This window comes from Lathyrus oleraceus, chromosome 6 (genome assembly GCF_024323335.1).
Source record: "Lathyrus oleraceus cultivar Zhongwan6 chromosome 6, CAAS_Psat_ZW6_1.0, whole genome shotgun sequence".
NCBI lineage: Eukaryota > Viridiplantae > Streptophyta > Magnoliopsida > Fabales > Fabaceae > Lathyrus > Lathyrus oleraceus.
The window spans coordinates 377,519,132-377,534,784 of NC_066584.1; the positions used below are offsets into that span (position 1 = coordinate 377,519,132).

Sequence of the window (15,653 nt, forward strand, 5' to 3'; positions counted from 1 at the left end):
TCCTTGTTTGTTTGAGCTTGAGTAGCTATGAAGCTTTCCATCATCAACTCAAGATTTGACTTCCTAGGCATGTTAGGAGCATTATTGGCTGGTTTTTGATATCCAGGTGGAACAACTGGTGTTTGGCCAGGTGCATAAAGGGCATTGTTATTCTTATACGAGAAATTGGGATGGTTTTTCCAACCAGGGTTGTAAGTATTTGAATAGGGATTTCCTTGTGTGTAGTTCACTTGATCGGTTGGGACTCTTGCTAATATTTGACATTCTTGTGCAGTGTGTCCAGGATTTCCACATAGCTCACAGTTTGGAGTTACAGGAGCCACGGTGGCTGCGGGTGGTATGGTCAAGTTATCTAATTTTTGGACAAGGGCATCTACCTTTGCATGAACATGGTCAAGGCTACTGATTTCGTACATTCCACCCTTAGTCTGGGACTTTTCCATTGGAGTTCGTTCACCTCCCCATTGGCAATGGTTTTGGGCCATGTTTTCATTGAGTTGATAGGCTTCAGTGTATGGCTTATCCATAAGTGCACCGTCTGCGGCAGCATCTATTGTAAGTCTTGTGTTGTACAGAAGCCCGTTATAAAAAGTGTGAATGATCACCCAGCCTTCTAGACCATGATGTGGACATATCCTCATCATATCCTTGTATCTCTCCCACGCTTCGTAGAGAGATTCCACATCTTTTTTCCTGAATCCATTGATTTGGGCTCTCAGCATAGCAGTTTTGCTCAGCGGAAAGTATCGGGATAAGAAGACGTTCTTCAGCTCCTCCCATGTTGTAACGGAGTTGGAGGGCAAGGATTGCAACCAAGCCCAAGCTCTGTCTCTTAGAGAAAGGGGAAAAAGATGCAGTCTTATCGCATCTTGAGATACACCATTCGCTTTTACAGTATCCACGTACTGCACAAACTTGGTCAGGTGTTCATTAGGATCTTCTGTTGGATTTCCAGCAAATTGATGTTGTTGGACGGTTGATAAGAGTGAGGGTTTCAGTTTGAAATCGTTTCGATTAATAGCGGGGGCAGCAATGTTGTTGTGAGGTTCTTGTTGAGATGGGGTAGCGTAGAATTTGAGAGGACGATTATGTGGTACTTCGTCAGCCATGTTTGGTTTTTCTTCTGATTTAAGAGGGAATGAGATATCGGGAATACCGTATTTTTGTTGATATTCGTGTATTCGGCGTCTCACGTATAGGAAACGCATTAATTCGGGGATTGGTGGTGCTAAGTTATCGCCTTGTGAGCGAGTACTTGGCATACAATCAGGGAAAGAAAAGGAGAGAAGATTAGTTTTCGTTTTTCTACCTTAGTCTATACCGTGCAACGGAAGAATCACACTATTTGACTAAAACAGGTCCCCGGCAACGGCGCCAAAAACTTGATGGTTCATCTGGCTATATATAAAATATAGTTTGTCGGGTACTTGACTGCAAGTGCACAGTCTAGTCGCTTTAGTTTAAAAAGATATTGATCCCACAGGGACCTATGGTCAAACTAGTGCCGCTAGCGTCACTATGTTTAGCTAAGGGAATAGATTAGTAAGAGTTCGGGGGTAATAAAGTAAATCTAAGGGAAATTTTTGGTTTTAATAAAGAATTAAAGGAAGGAATCAGTATGCAGCGCATTAATCGTCAAGGATTCGATAAGTCACCGGTGAATAGTTTAAATGCCAAATATCTCTCAGTAGAAAATGTTTATTTAAAAGACTTTATCTTACACTCTCGTGGTTGTTGATTTGGCTATAACTTTAAGTCAGAATGTATGCTCTCGCTGTCCCATTTGAAGTCAAAATTACTTTTTAAAAATAAATAAATTCTAGTTGTTTTTAAAGTGCTCTCGCTGTTTTTAAACCCAATGCCTAATTTTTACTATCCAGCTCGAGCCTCACGCTCTCGCGATTGTTGGTTCTCACCTTAGTTAATTTTCCACTCTCGTGGCAAAATCGTATTAAATAGCTTTTCACGCTTTTGTGATAAAGTTAATTAAATTTAGATTAAAAACTTCAGCCTAAAAGGTTATTTGAGAAAAAAGGGTTTTCACCGGTTATTATTAAATCCCATCAAATTAAGTTGCTACATACCGATACCGGTAGTTTAGTCGGACATATTAATTAAGGCAATCGCAAGGCATACACAGATTAACTTAGCGACAAACATGCTTATAACAATAAATAGGCAATAATAATAATAATTCAATAAAAACCTAGATATCGAAGTATAGAGTATAGCGATTCTTGGAGCACTTGAGAAATCCTCCACAAGTCGGTAGGCTTTGCTTCTTCAATACAGATTACTACTTAAAATTAAACAAAGGTGTAGCAGCTCCCCAGTGTAGGAAACTACTACTATGGCTAACTGAAAAACTAACTGGAAAAGGGAAACTATGAAAAGAATGGTGAATACAAATAAGCAACGGAAACAAGGTTGCTAGAAAGAAAGAAAAAATGCTGAATGCTAAAAACTGAAAATTAAATTGCAGAGCGTAAATCAAAGTAGTCGTCCCCCAATTTTTCCCAATTGAGTCCTTTATATAGTGTCCATTAGGTCTTGTTAGTTGAGGAATTCAAGGAACACTTGGTCTTGAGAGAGGGAAACATGGGGAAAATTTTGTTGGAGAAAATATAGGCACTTTTGGGTGCCTGTTGCTGACTGCTTCAAAGCGCAGTTTGGGGTCGTGTGACGCTCGTCATGGGCCTGTGACGGTCGTCACACGCTGGGCCGTGACGAGCGTCATGAATGTGTGGCGATCGTCACATCAGCAAAATCTACTTTTTCTGTTCTCCTGGTTTTTCTATGCTTTTTTTACTTGTTTCTTCTTCTTTTTCTTCCTTTTCTTCATTTTGCTCTTAATGCATGGAGATTTAAATACCTGCAAAAATAACACAAATACTTGCGCAATAATCGGGATATTAATCGAAATGATGTGATTTCTGAGTGTAAATAGAGGCAATTATCTAATGCGTTTTCGCGTTATCAACGGGGTGGTTGACTTCTTCTTACATGAGGCCTCCTCTTCCTCCCAACAGATATTGCATTGGTCTCGTTCTCTTTCTTCTTGGAAAACCGACTGCCATATTTCTTGCTGGATGAAACTTCCTCTCTAGATAATTGTCCCTCTCAGACACCTTCCTCTAGTTTCATCCCCATGTTTACCATCTCAGTAAAATCACTAGGGACACTGGCAACCATCCGCTCATAGTAAAATGAGCTTAGGGTCTTGAGGAAAATCTTGGTCATCTTCTTTTCTTCCAAAGGAGGGGTAATTTGAGCGGCAAACTCTCTCCATCGCTGAGCATATTCTTTAAATCTCTCCTTATCCTTTTGAGACAATAACCTCAACTGATCCCTATCTGGCGCCATATCAGCGTTGTATTTATACTGTTTCACAAAAGCTTTATCCAAATCATTGAATATGCAGATACTCGCACTATCCAAACCCATGTACCACCTTAGAGTGGCACCGGTTAGACTGTCTTGGAAATAATGAATCAGTAAATGATCATTATCAGTTTGCGTCGACATCTTTCTAGCATACATGACGAGATGACTGAGCGGATAGGTATTCCCCTTATACTTTTCAAAGTCAGGGACTTTGAACTTCATCGGGATTTTCACATTAGGAACCAAGCAAAGTTCCGCAGCACTCTTACCGAACAAATCTGTTCCCCTCAAGGTCTTCAACTCCTTTCGCAGCTCAAGGAATTGGCCTTTCATTTCATCCATCTTCTCATAAACATCCGGACCCTCAGACGACTCGGAATGATAGATGGTGTCTTTAACACAAGGTAAAGTATGAACAATCGGTGGTGGCAGAGACATGATCGGGCTAAATGCCGACATGGAAGCAAAGGTAGGTGTGAATCCCTCAGGCATGAAATTGGGCGGCATTCCCCACGGGAATCCTACAGGCATGGCAGGTCCAAAATGAGCGGCAGCAGCTGGAATGGTAGAGGTAGCAACCTCTGAAATGACAGTCCTCTGAGGAGGAGGAGTTGCAGGCGTTGGAGAAGATTGGCTCTGAGCAGCTAACACAGACGATCGTCCCACCACCCTTAGAATTCCTTAGATGCAAACAGAAATACATATCACCTAACAAAGTAGGCACAAGATTCCCAATCAAGAAAATTCTAATGGAGTTAACATCAACAAAATCGTCAATGTTAGGGAACAAGGCTAAACCATAGATGAGCAATACAAAGATAGCTTTAAAAGCATCTGCACTACCGACTTGAGCAAAGGCAGTAGCTTCCTTGCCCGAAAGAAAGAGAATGAGACCAATGCAGTATCTATTGGGAGGCAGAAGAGGCCTCATGTTAGAAGAAGCCAACAACCCCGTCAACACCATCATCAAGTATCATCTGTTATTCTGGTATTTTCAAATAATCAATCAACACCAATTCAATAACAACGTCAACAACAGCCACCGCAAAGAACAAACACCTACAACAACAACAACAACACCAATAACAACAAAAATTTGAGAGGAAGAAGGTCTTTTTCGACCCGATTCTTATGACTTATTTTGAACTGTATTCGTCATTGGTTCTCAAGAACCTTTTGATCCCTCATTTTTATGTTAGTACATAGGCATAAGTCCGAAGGTTTTGTCAAACACAAAAATATAATTAATGAATTCTTTTCTCATCTCTCCACTCCATTTTATTGCAAAATATCATTTTATACAAAAACACATATGCACGCAAGAAAGGGCTCCCTAGGAGTACCTAGGACACTTTGGGTGCTAACACCTTCCCTCTGTGTAACCAACCCCTTTACCTGTAATCTCTAGCATTTTATTACTTTTGATTTGAAAACTTCTTATCTTTGGGTTTTGTTCGTACTTTTCCCTTTTCCCTTGGCAACAATAAAAGCGTGGTGGCGACTCTGGTTTAATTTATGTCTAGCTTATCCATAGCTTGATGGTCATGAATTTACTGCTACAGAAATTAAGTGGCGACTCTACTGGGGAGTAGTCTCCAGTGGGTTTAGCCTACTTTTTTGTGTGTATATAATTGTATATTTGATGTATGTATATTTGTTTGTATGATATAATCTGCTTGTTGTGCTTGGTGATCTCTGAGTGGTGAGATAAGTTCTAACCCGAACTTGAGTCCAATTAAGATAGGAGGATGGTATAGTCATGTTCGACTTGTGTGGAGTAATCCTTAACAAGTTGGCTTGAGACCCATCTACTCAGTGGAGACCCTTTTGGAGTTATTAATGTCACACAAGTTATTTGTGGTTAGGTATTACTTTCTCTGATTTGGGGTCCGAGAAGCTGAGGACCGTAGAACATTTAACCCCTCTTGGCCTATTTAGGACGTAGTGCGGAGACTGTCCAAGTGTAGACTTGATAACAGTTGTTACGCGATACTACACTTAGACGAGTTTCTCTTATGTGGTTGAAGGACTTCTGAGTGTGTTGGTTCAGTTGTATGATCCCCTCTACCGTTGCTTCACTTTTCCTGATTATCAGCTTGTGCCTACGTTAGAGGAGTATGCCCATATCTTGGGAATACATGTCTCTAACAAAGTGCCTTTTAATGGATTGGAAGAGATTCCCAGATCTCACATCATAGCTGAAGCTCTTCACTTGAAGAAGTCTGAGATTGAGGCTCATTGGGTGAAGAAAGGAGGTTTGTTTGGATTGACTTCTGAATTCCTCATCAACGAAGTTACTGCCTTTGCTCAAGCCGGTAGTGTGGATTTTTTGAAGCCATGTTTGTGTTGCTCAACTATGGTTTGGCTTTATTCCCTAACATTGATAGTTTTGTTGATGTTAACGCCATTAGAATTTTCTTGATTGGGAATCTTGTGCCTACCTTATTGGGTGATATGTACTTCTCTTTTCATCTAAGTAATTCTAAAGGTGGTGGGACGATTGTGTGTTGTGTTCCTCTTCTGTACAAGTGGTTTATTTCACACTTGCCTCATACGCCTACTTTTGTGGAGAATAAACAATGTCTAAGGTGGTCCTAGAGACTTATGCCTCTCACTAATGATGATATAGTTTGGTATGATTCTTCATTGAGTAGCTTGGAGATTATTTATTGTTGTGATGAATTCTCTAATGTACCTCTCATTGGTACACAAGAAGGAATTAACTACAACCCTGCTTTGGCTCGTCGTCAACTTGGGTTCCCCTAGAGAGACAAACCTAATAATACTTTGTTAGAAGGTCTTTTCTATCAAGAGGGTAAAGATCCCCAATATTTGAAGCAGAATATTGTGCATGCTTGGCATAATATGCATAGGAAAGGAAGATCTGAGCTTGGTCCGTGCAACTGTGTAGCTTTGGAAGCTTACACTACTTAGGTGAAAAAGAGAGCTTTGGAGTTAGAGATGTTGTATGTGAAGGAGAATTGTCATCCAAGACGCAGCGGAATTTAAAATTTTCTCCATTTAGTGATCCTTACGAATGGGCATGATCAGTGATAGAATCGTTACCTCTTGTGGCGATCACGAACGTTGAACAATGACAACGTCTCTACTCAGTCCACACGAACGGATTCTTTCAATCTCAGTGCTAGCTGCTACGAATGAAGGCTTTGATTGAGAGAGAGAGAAACGGAATGCAAGAGTGACAATGCTTCTACCCAAGGGTTCTATTTATAGAACCACTTGTGTGGGCTTCAAGCTAAAAAGCCCACTTAAGTGTATTTTGGCCCATATCTTATAATATGCCCAAAATCACTTAAGCGTGTGGTACCTTACCATATTTTGTATTCCACTTAAGTGCATCATACCTTACGGTGTTCCTTAGTTACTCTATTTCTCATCAATCCGTCCTTTGTGTGTGACCCTGTAGGTTTTCGCGACGTTGGCAATTATATTAAATCACGCATTTAACATAATAAACAGTGAGCGGTATCTAGCAACACATCACTGTTACCCAAGACACGAAAATGTCATGTGATTTGACAAATCCTTCTGTGATAATAATTATGTGTATAATTACCCTTTTGCCCTTATGTCTATATTGAACACAAGGCATAGACCGTGTCATCCTTGTCCAATTCAATATTGGGCCCATAGACATTTATCCTATTACGCAGGATGGGCAAATTCCATCTAGGCCACTCATGTCCCTTAGCATGCTTTATGGAGTACCCATCAACTGTCTTTATGGTTATCCAGTTACGGACAATGTTGGATCAGCAATAAAGCACTCAACTCTACATCTAGGGTCCATAGTGGTTTCAGGTCGAAGAGTGGTATACACCATTATCACCATGAGAATAACTTATGACACTTTGCATAACATTCTATATAGTATTCTCATAGCGGGTCAATCCAGTATGAATATTACTCTTAATATTCATGCCTATGTTTAATACTTGATAACTCTTTATCCATGATCCATGAGACGTGATCATCAGTCTACAAACATAATAGTCTTCATGCTTTAATGTTATCCCACTTCATAATAAAGCTTGACTACGGATACTTTAAGAATAGTGTCCTTATGTTTAATGTGATCTCATGATTAAGTCATACTTAATACATTAAATGGACTATCTATTCCAGGGACTTTATTAAACAAAAATAATAAAGAAAAATGCTTTTTATTATTAATAAATAATTCGATACAAGTACCAAAAGTATTGGCCTCTAGGGCTTACACCAACAATCTCCCACTAGCACTAGAGCCAATCAGGCATACCCCTAATGCCCATAGATCTAGTATGGCCATCATGCTTCTGCTGCGCAAGAGGCTTTGTCAGTGGGTCAGCAATATTGTCGAGTGTAGGTACTCTACATATTTTCACATCTCCTCTATCTATTATCTCTCGAATGAGGTGATAACGCCTAAGTATGTGTTTGGATCGTTGGTGAGATCTAGGCTCCTTAGCTTGTGCGATAGCACCATTGTTATCACAATAGAGACTAATGGGATCCACAATGCTAGGAACTATGTCAAGTTCACTAATGAACTTTTTGATCCAAACAGCTTCCTTTGCTGCACTTGAGGCAGCAATATACTCGGCCTCGGTTGTAGAATCAGCAATTGTATCTTGCTTTGAACTTTTCCAGCTCACAGCGCCACCGTTTAAACAAAACACGTAACCAGATTGCGATCTAAAGTCATCCTTATCTGTCTGGAAGCTAGCATCGGTGTATCCAAATACAGCCAACTCTTCCTGACCTCCATATATCAAGAATGAGTCCTTAGTCCTTCTCAAGTACTAAAGGATATTCTTGACAGCTACCCAATGGGCATCACCAGGATCAGATTGGTACCTACTCGTTGCACTTAAAGCATACGAGACATATGGTCGAGTACATAACATGGCATATATGATAGATCCTATTGCAGATGCATATGGAATCTTATTCATGCGATCCCTTTCTTCCTCGGTTGAAGGGGATTGTATTTTTGATAGACACATGCCATGTTGCATAGGTATGAATCCTTTCTTGGAATCATGCATATTAAAGCGTCTCAGCACTTTGTCTATGTACGTACTCTGACTTAGGCCAAGCAGTTTTTGTGATCTATCTCTATAGATTCGAATTCCTAATATATAGGCTGCTTCACCTAGGTCCTTCATAGAAAAGCATTTCCTCAACCAAGACTTTACTTGTTGCGGGGTAGGGATATCGTTTCCAATGAGTAATATGTCATCTACATATAATACCAGGAAAACGACCATGCTCCCACTAACCTTCTTGTAGACACAAGGCTCATCTTCGTTCTTGATGAATCCATATTGTTTTACTGTTTCATCAAAACGAAGATTCCAGCTTCTGGAAGCTTGCTTCAATCCATAGATTGACCTTTGTAACTTACATATCTTTTGGGCTTCTTCTGGTATGTCAAATCCTTTAGGTTGTGTCATGTACACATCCTCAAGAAGATTCCCATTAAGGAAAGCAGTTTTGACATCCATCTGCCATATTTCATAATCATGATATGCAGCGATAGCAAGTAAAATCCGAACAGATTTAAGCATTGCAACTGGTGAAAAGGTTTCATCATAGTCAACCCCATGAATTTGCTTATATCCTTTTGCAACCAGTTTTGCCTTATAGGTATGTACCTTACCATCCATGTCAGTCTTCTTTTTAAAGACCCACTTGCATCCTATAGGGTTGACTCCTACAGGAGGCTCTACCAAGGTCCAAACTTGGTTTGTGTACATGGAATCCATTTCAGATTTCATGGCTTCTAGCCACTTCTCAGACTCGGGACCAGTTATGGCCTCTTGGTAGGTCACAGGCTCGTCTTGATCCATGAGTAATACATCACCTTGATCTGTTATGAGATATCCATATCTCTCAGGTAGGTGACGTATCCTGCTTGACCTACACTGGTCTTGTTCTACTTGAGCAGGTTGCTCTTCCACAACTATTTGGGTTTCCTGCTCTAATTCCTCCATAGGTGTATCAATGCTTTGTGATTCTTGAATTTCTTCAAGCTCTACTTTCCTCCCACTGATTCCTTTGGAAATAAAATCCTTTTCTAGGAAAACTCCAGGTCGAGCGACAAACACTTTGCCCTCTGAAGGATTGTAGAAGTAATACCCTCTTGTTTCTTTAGGATACCCCACAAATAAGCATTTGCCATATTTGGGCTCAAGCTTAGTTGAAATTTGTCGTTTCACATAAACTTCGCAACCCCAAATCTTCATGTAAGACATATGTGGTTTCTTACCACTCCATATCTCATATGGTGTCTTCTTAACCTTTTTGGATGGAACACAGTTAAGTGTGTAAGCTGATGTCAATAGTGCATGTCCCCAAAAGGAGTTTGGAAGATCGGCGTGACTCATCATGGATCGGACCATGTCTAACAGGGTTCGATTTCTTCTCTCAGATACACCATTCCATTGGGGTGTTCCAGGAGGAGTAAGTTCGGATAGGATCCCACACTCTTTCAGATGGTCATCAAACTCTAGGCTTAAATACTCACCACCTCGATCTGATCGAAGAGTTTTAATATTCTTACTTAGTTGGTTTTGTACTTCATTCTTTAATTCCTTGAAATTTTCAAAGGACTCTGATTTGTGTTTCATTAAATACACATAACCATATCTACTGAAATCATCAGTAAATGTGATGAAGTACTGAAAACCTCCTCTGGCTGGTATGTTCAGTGGTCCACATACATCAGTATGTATGAGGGCCAAAAGATCATTAGCTCTTTCACCTTTTCATGTGAATGGAGACTTTGTCATCTTTCCAATTAAACAAGATTTGCATGTCTCATATGATTCATAATCAAAAGAGTCCAACAGTCTATGTTTATGGAGTTTGGAAATGCGTTTCTCATTTATGTGGCCTAATTGACAATGCCAAAGGTAAGTTGGATTTAACTCATTAGGTTTCATCCTTTTAGTATTAATATTATAAATAGGCATTTCAAGATCAAGGACATATAGTCCATTGTTCATTTGTGCAGAAGCATAGAATATATCATTCAAATAAATTGAGCAACAATTGTTCTTTATTATAAATGAAAAACCAAACTTTTCCAAACAAGAAACGGAAATAATATTTCTGCTAATTGCAGGTATATAATAACAGTTCTCTAACTGAATTATTAAACCACTAGGTAAAGTCAATACATAAGTTCTTACGGCTAAAGCAGCAACCTTTGCTCCATTGCCAACTCATAGGTCGACTTCACCTTTTGCCAAATCTCTACTCCTTTGTAGTCCCTGCACATTTGTACAAATGTGAGAACCGCATCCAGTATCTAATACCCATGATGCTGAAGTAGATAAATTAATTTCAATAACAAAAATACCTGAAGTTGAAGTCTCCACTTCATTCTTCTTATCTTCCAGGTACTTTGGGTTGTTTCTCTTCCAGTGTTCGGTCTTACCGCAATGAAAGCAGGTGCCTTCTTTTGCTATGCCTCCACTAGGCTTTAAAGCAGCAACGGTGGGTTTGGTTTTGGCAACTTCCTTGCCTTTCCCTTTAGCACCCTGCTTAGTGGGCCTTTTGTTCTGTCTCTTTCCATTTCCGATCATCAGAATGGACTTCCCTTTTGACTTCAGATTCTGCTCAGCAGTTCTTAACATGGCGAGCAGTTTAGGAAGAGATTTGTCCATATCATTCATATTGAAATTTAGGACAAATTGACTGAATCTATCTGGTAACGATTGCAAGATCAAATCAGTCGCAAGTTCCTTTCCGAGGGGAAAACCCAATCTCTCAAGGTTTTCCACATACCCAATCATCTTGAGCACATGGGGACCTACAGGGGCTCCCTCAGCTAACTTGCCTTGAAAAAGGGCTTTTGAAACTTCAAACCTCTCATGCCTCGCTTGCTCTTGATAGAGCATCTTCATGTGTTCGATCATATCGAACGCTGCCATGTTCTCATGTTGCTTTTGCAATTCTGAGTTCATGGTAGCTAGCATGAGACAAGCAGTTTCATTGGCATCATCGACATGCTTCTTATAAGCATCTCTTTCTGCCTTAGGTGCAGAACTAGGAGGTTCCTCTTCAGGAACAGGTTTCTCCAAGACATACAGCTTTTTATCATGTTTGAGGATAATCCTCAGGTTTCGGTGCCAATCCATAAAATTTGTCCTAGACAATTTTTCTTTGTCAAGGATTGATCGCAAGATGTTGTTAGAGGTGTTTGTTGTCGTGGTAATCCACATAAGAATTAATGAAAATATAAGTATCATTGACATATTTAATTAGGCCTTTAATTAAATATGCTCCCACTATTTTACTCAAAACAAATGACCCTCATCATTTGATTCGGAAAATCCCGTTGGAAGATTTTCTAGTGGGTCGAGATCCATATTTCACTTCGTTCTAAGTCCGCGTAGGCGGATTACACAAAACTAGGTTATTTAGGTAGGAACTCCTTCCAATTGTATCTAATACAACTCTCAAATATTTTAGTTGGGTGAATAACTCCTTATTCCAATCCATCACATGGATAATTCCCAACTCTTGCTTCTAAACATATATAATCTTATTATAATTTGTTTAGTCAAGTTTGACCCATTGTTTTAACAATTGGATATTACAATTATCCCATCGCACCTTACTAATATAGAACATGCACCTCGCGTAGGCGAAACCTACATTATCCGATACTAGTCATGATGAGTGTTAAAACTTGGAAAGCATAAACTTAATATTTAATTTGAGGAAATTTGCAATTATTCTGATATCACCGGCTTATTTTATCATATAAATTGTCTCTCACATGCATCAACATACATACACATGCATCAACATACATATATAATGAAACAGTTATGGCCCCTAGCGCAATTGTTCTCCCAAGCCAATGAGAAAACCTAAGCTAACCTAATAACGATCTAAGCTTCTCCAAGCAAGATCTTCAAGGTTGTCCTCCTTTGACACTGACTTCTTTGCTTTCTTCATAACATTACATTACATAAAGAAACTCGTTTTACATACAAGGGAGTGAGATGAGAAAAGAAGTTACATTGAGAGATTAAAAGAGAGGCACGACACGTAGGTCGTATTTTAAAACCCAAAACAAAATAAAGGAAAACTAAGGCCATAACCGATCACCACAAGACAATAATAAACACATTATTATTATTATTGTTAATTCTTTTAATTAATTAAAACCAAATTAAATCTCGACGAACGATCACATTACGCAGAGTTAGCCGAACGGGTGAATTTTGCCTTGCGTTAACCGGTTAACCATATGCGTTAACCGGTTAACACTGTTTGAAAATCTGTTCATAATTTGTATTCTGTTTTGCGTTAACCGGTTAGCCAAATACGGTTAACACTGTTGAAAAACTGTTAGAAAGTTGTATTTCGTTTCGCGTTAACCAGTTAACCATATACGTTAACCGGTTAACACTGTTTGAAAATCTTTTAGAAAACAGTATTTCGTCTTGCGTTAACCGATTAACACTGTACGAAAATTTGTTAGAAAGCACAACTCTTGTGCAGTCACAACCCCAATCGCATAACTCTCTGACAACACAACCCTTGTGCTGTCACTAACCCTGATGCACCAATTTCAGACCGTCAAACATATCTCGATTGTTAATTCAGTATGATTGATCAACACGTCATTGCTTCACCATACTAATGTTGGATCAAGAAGAAAACGACCATTGATCGCTCAAAGGAAAACAACCATTGAGTGTTTGAATGAACGAAACAAGAACACTATATCATATATAATGTATTTTTCATCAGGATTACTTATATCATATATATAATTTGATTGATCTCAATTTAATCTTTGATTCATTCTGTTTTAATCGTATTAATACAGAAAAATAAACAGTTATCAAATTCATGGTTTCGTAAGTGGCTCTGATACCACTGAAGGAGAATTGTCATCCAAGGCGCAGCGGAATTTAAAAATTTCTCCATTTAGTGATCCTTATGAATGGGCATGATCAGTGATAGAATCGTTACCTCTTGTGGCGATCACGAACGTTGAACGATGACAACGTCTCTACTCAGTCCACACGAACGGATTCCTTCAATCTCAATGCTAGCTACTACGAATGAAGGCTTTGATTGAGAGAGAGAGAGAGAGAGAGAGAGAGAGAGAGAGAGAGAGAAACGGAATACAAGAGTGACAATGCTTCTACCCGAGGGTTCTATTTATAGAACCACTTGTGTGGGCTTCAAGCTAAAAAGCCCACATAAGTGTATTTTGGCCCATATCTTATAATATGCCCAAAATCACTTAAGCGTGTGGTACCTTACCATATTTTGTATTCCACTAAAGTGCACCGTACCTTACGGTGTTCCTTAGTTACTCTATTTCTCATCAATCTGTCCTTTGTGTGTGACCCTGTAGGTTTTCGCGACGTTGGCAATTATATTAAATCACGCATTTAACATAATAAATAGTCAGCGGTATCTAGCAACACATCACTGCTACCCAAGATACGAAAATGTCATGTGATCTGACAAATCCTTCTGTGATAATAATTATGTGTATAATTACCCTTTTTCCCTTATGTCTATATTGAACACAAGGCATAGACCGTGTCATCCTTGTCCAATTCAATATTGGGCCCATAGACATTTATCCTGTTACGCAGGATGGGCAAATTCCATCTAGGTCACTCATAGTGGTTTCAGGTCGAAGAGTGGTATACACCATTATTACCATGAGAATAACTTATGACACTTTGCATAACATTCTATATAGTATTCTCATAGCGGGTCAATCCAGTATGAATATTACTCTTAATATTCATACCTATGTTTAAGACTTGATAACTCTTTATCCATGATCCATGAGACGTGATCATCAGTCTACAAACATAATAGTTTTCATGCTTTAATGTTATCCCACTTCACAATAAAGCTTGACTACGGATACTTTAAGAATAGTGTCCTTATGTTTAATGTGATCTCATGATTAAGTCATACTTGATACATTAAACGGACTATCTATTCCAGGGAATTTATTAAACAAACATAATAAATAAAAATGCCTTTTATTATTAATAAATAATTCGATACAAGTACCAAAAGTATTGGCCTCTAGGGCTTACACCAACAGTATGCTTGCGAAAGACCTATATTTATGGTTGTGGTTGATCCATTAACTCCCCCTAACCAAGATGTAGAGGAGTTGGAAGACGCACTCGCCAAGATGAAGTAAGAGAAGGATATGTGGGAAGAGCGTTTCCATGCTTTGAGGCGAAAGCATGAGGAGTTGCAGCTTGAGTCTAAGGACAAAGATGCACTTATCGGGCTTCTTGAAGACCGAGTTATGCAGAGACCGAGAGAGCCAGATTTCATCTTCCTCTAGTATACCTCGGCCTTCCATTTCTTGGAAGAAGATTATTGATCAGCCTATCCTCGAGAAGACTCACATGAGGACTTCTTTTGAGTCCGAGATTTGACGCATCCGAAGGATGTACGTGCATGCAGCTAGATCTTTTGACATTGTTGTTAGGGATCCTTAGGATGATTAGTTTCCCTTTCTCTTGTATTTTGTATTTTGGTTTCTGAAATTGTACTCAGTGTAATCCTTCCACATTATATAAATAAAAGAGATTTTATGGTCAACCAAATTGTGCAATTTTTATTATTTATATATTTGTAAATAAAACAGTAAGTTCCTTGAAAATAAAAATAATCAAAAACATTGCATTTCATGCATCATTTGCATAAACAGGTTTCTCTTTCACCAGATGTCTTATTGGTTTTTCTTCTGTGCTTCAGCCAAGCTGACTCATCGATACAATACCCACGCCAATCACTCAAGAATCATGGAACATCTAGAGCAAGAGAACAAAGACTTGAAGGACGAGATCGCCCGCCTGACTGCCATGATGGAGTCAGTGTTAGCTGCTCAGAGTCAATCGTCTCCAACGACTACAACTCCTCCTCCTTAGAGGACTGTCATTTCTGAAGTTGCCACCTCTACCATTCCTGCTACTTCTACTCACTTTGCACCTACCATACCAGTCGGATTCCCGTGGGGAATGCCGCCCAACTTTGTGCCTGAAGGTTTTGTGCCTGCTTTTGCTTCCATGTCGGTATCTAGCCCGGTCATGTCAGTGCCACCACCGATTGTTCACACTCTGCCTCGTGTTAAGGACACCATTTATCACTCTGAGCCGTCTGAAGGCCCTGATATTTATGAAAAGATGGATGAAATGAAAGACCAATTTCTTGAGCTGCGAAAGGAGTTGAAGACCTTAAGGGGAAAATAT

At 39.3% G+C, this 15,653-nt stretch overlaps 1 non-coding gene across 1 annotated transcript; it reads left to right on the forward strand.

The window, feature by feature from the left end:
- Positions 1-615: 615 nt before the first annotated feature.
- LOC127099563 (small nucleolar RNA R71) lies at positions 616-722 on the forward strand. The gene has a single exon (XR_007794053.1). It is a non-coding gene; the product is annotated as a small nucleolar RNA R71 (small nucleolar RNA).
- The last annotated feature ends 14,931 nt before the right edge of the window (positions 723-15,653 follow it).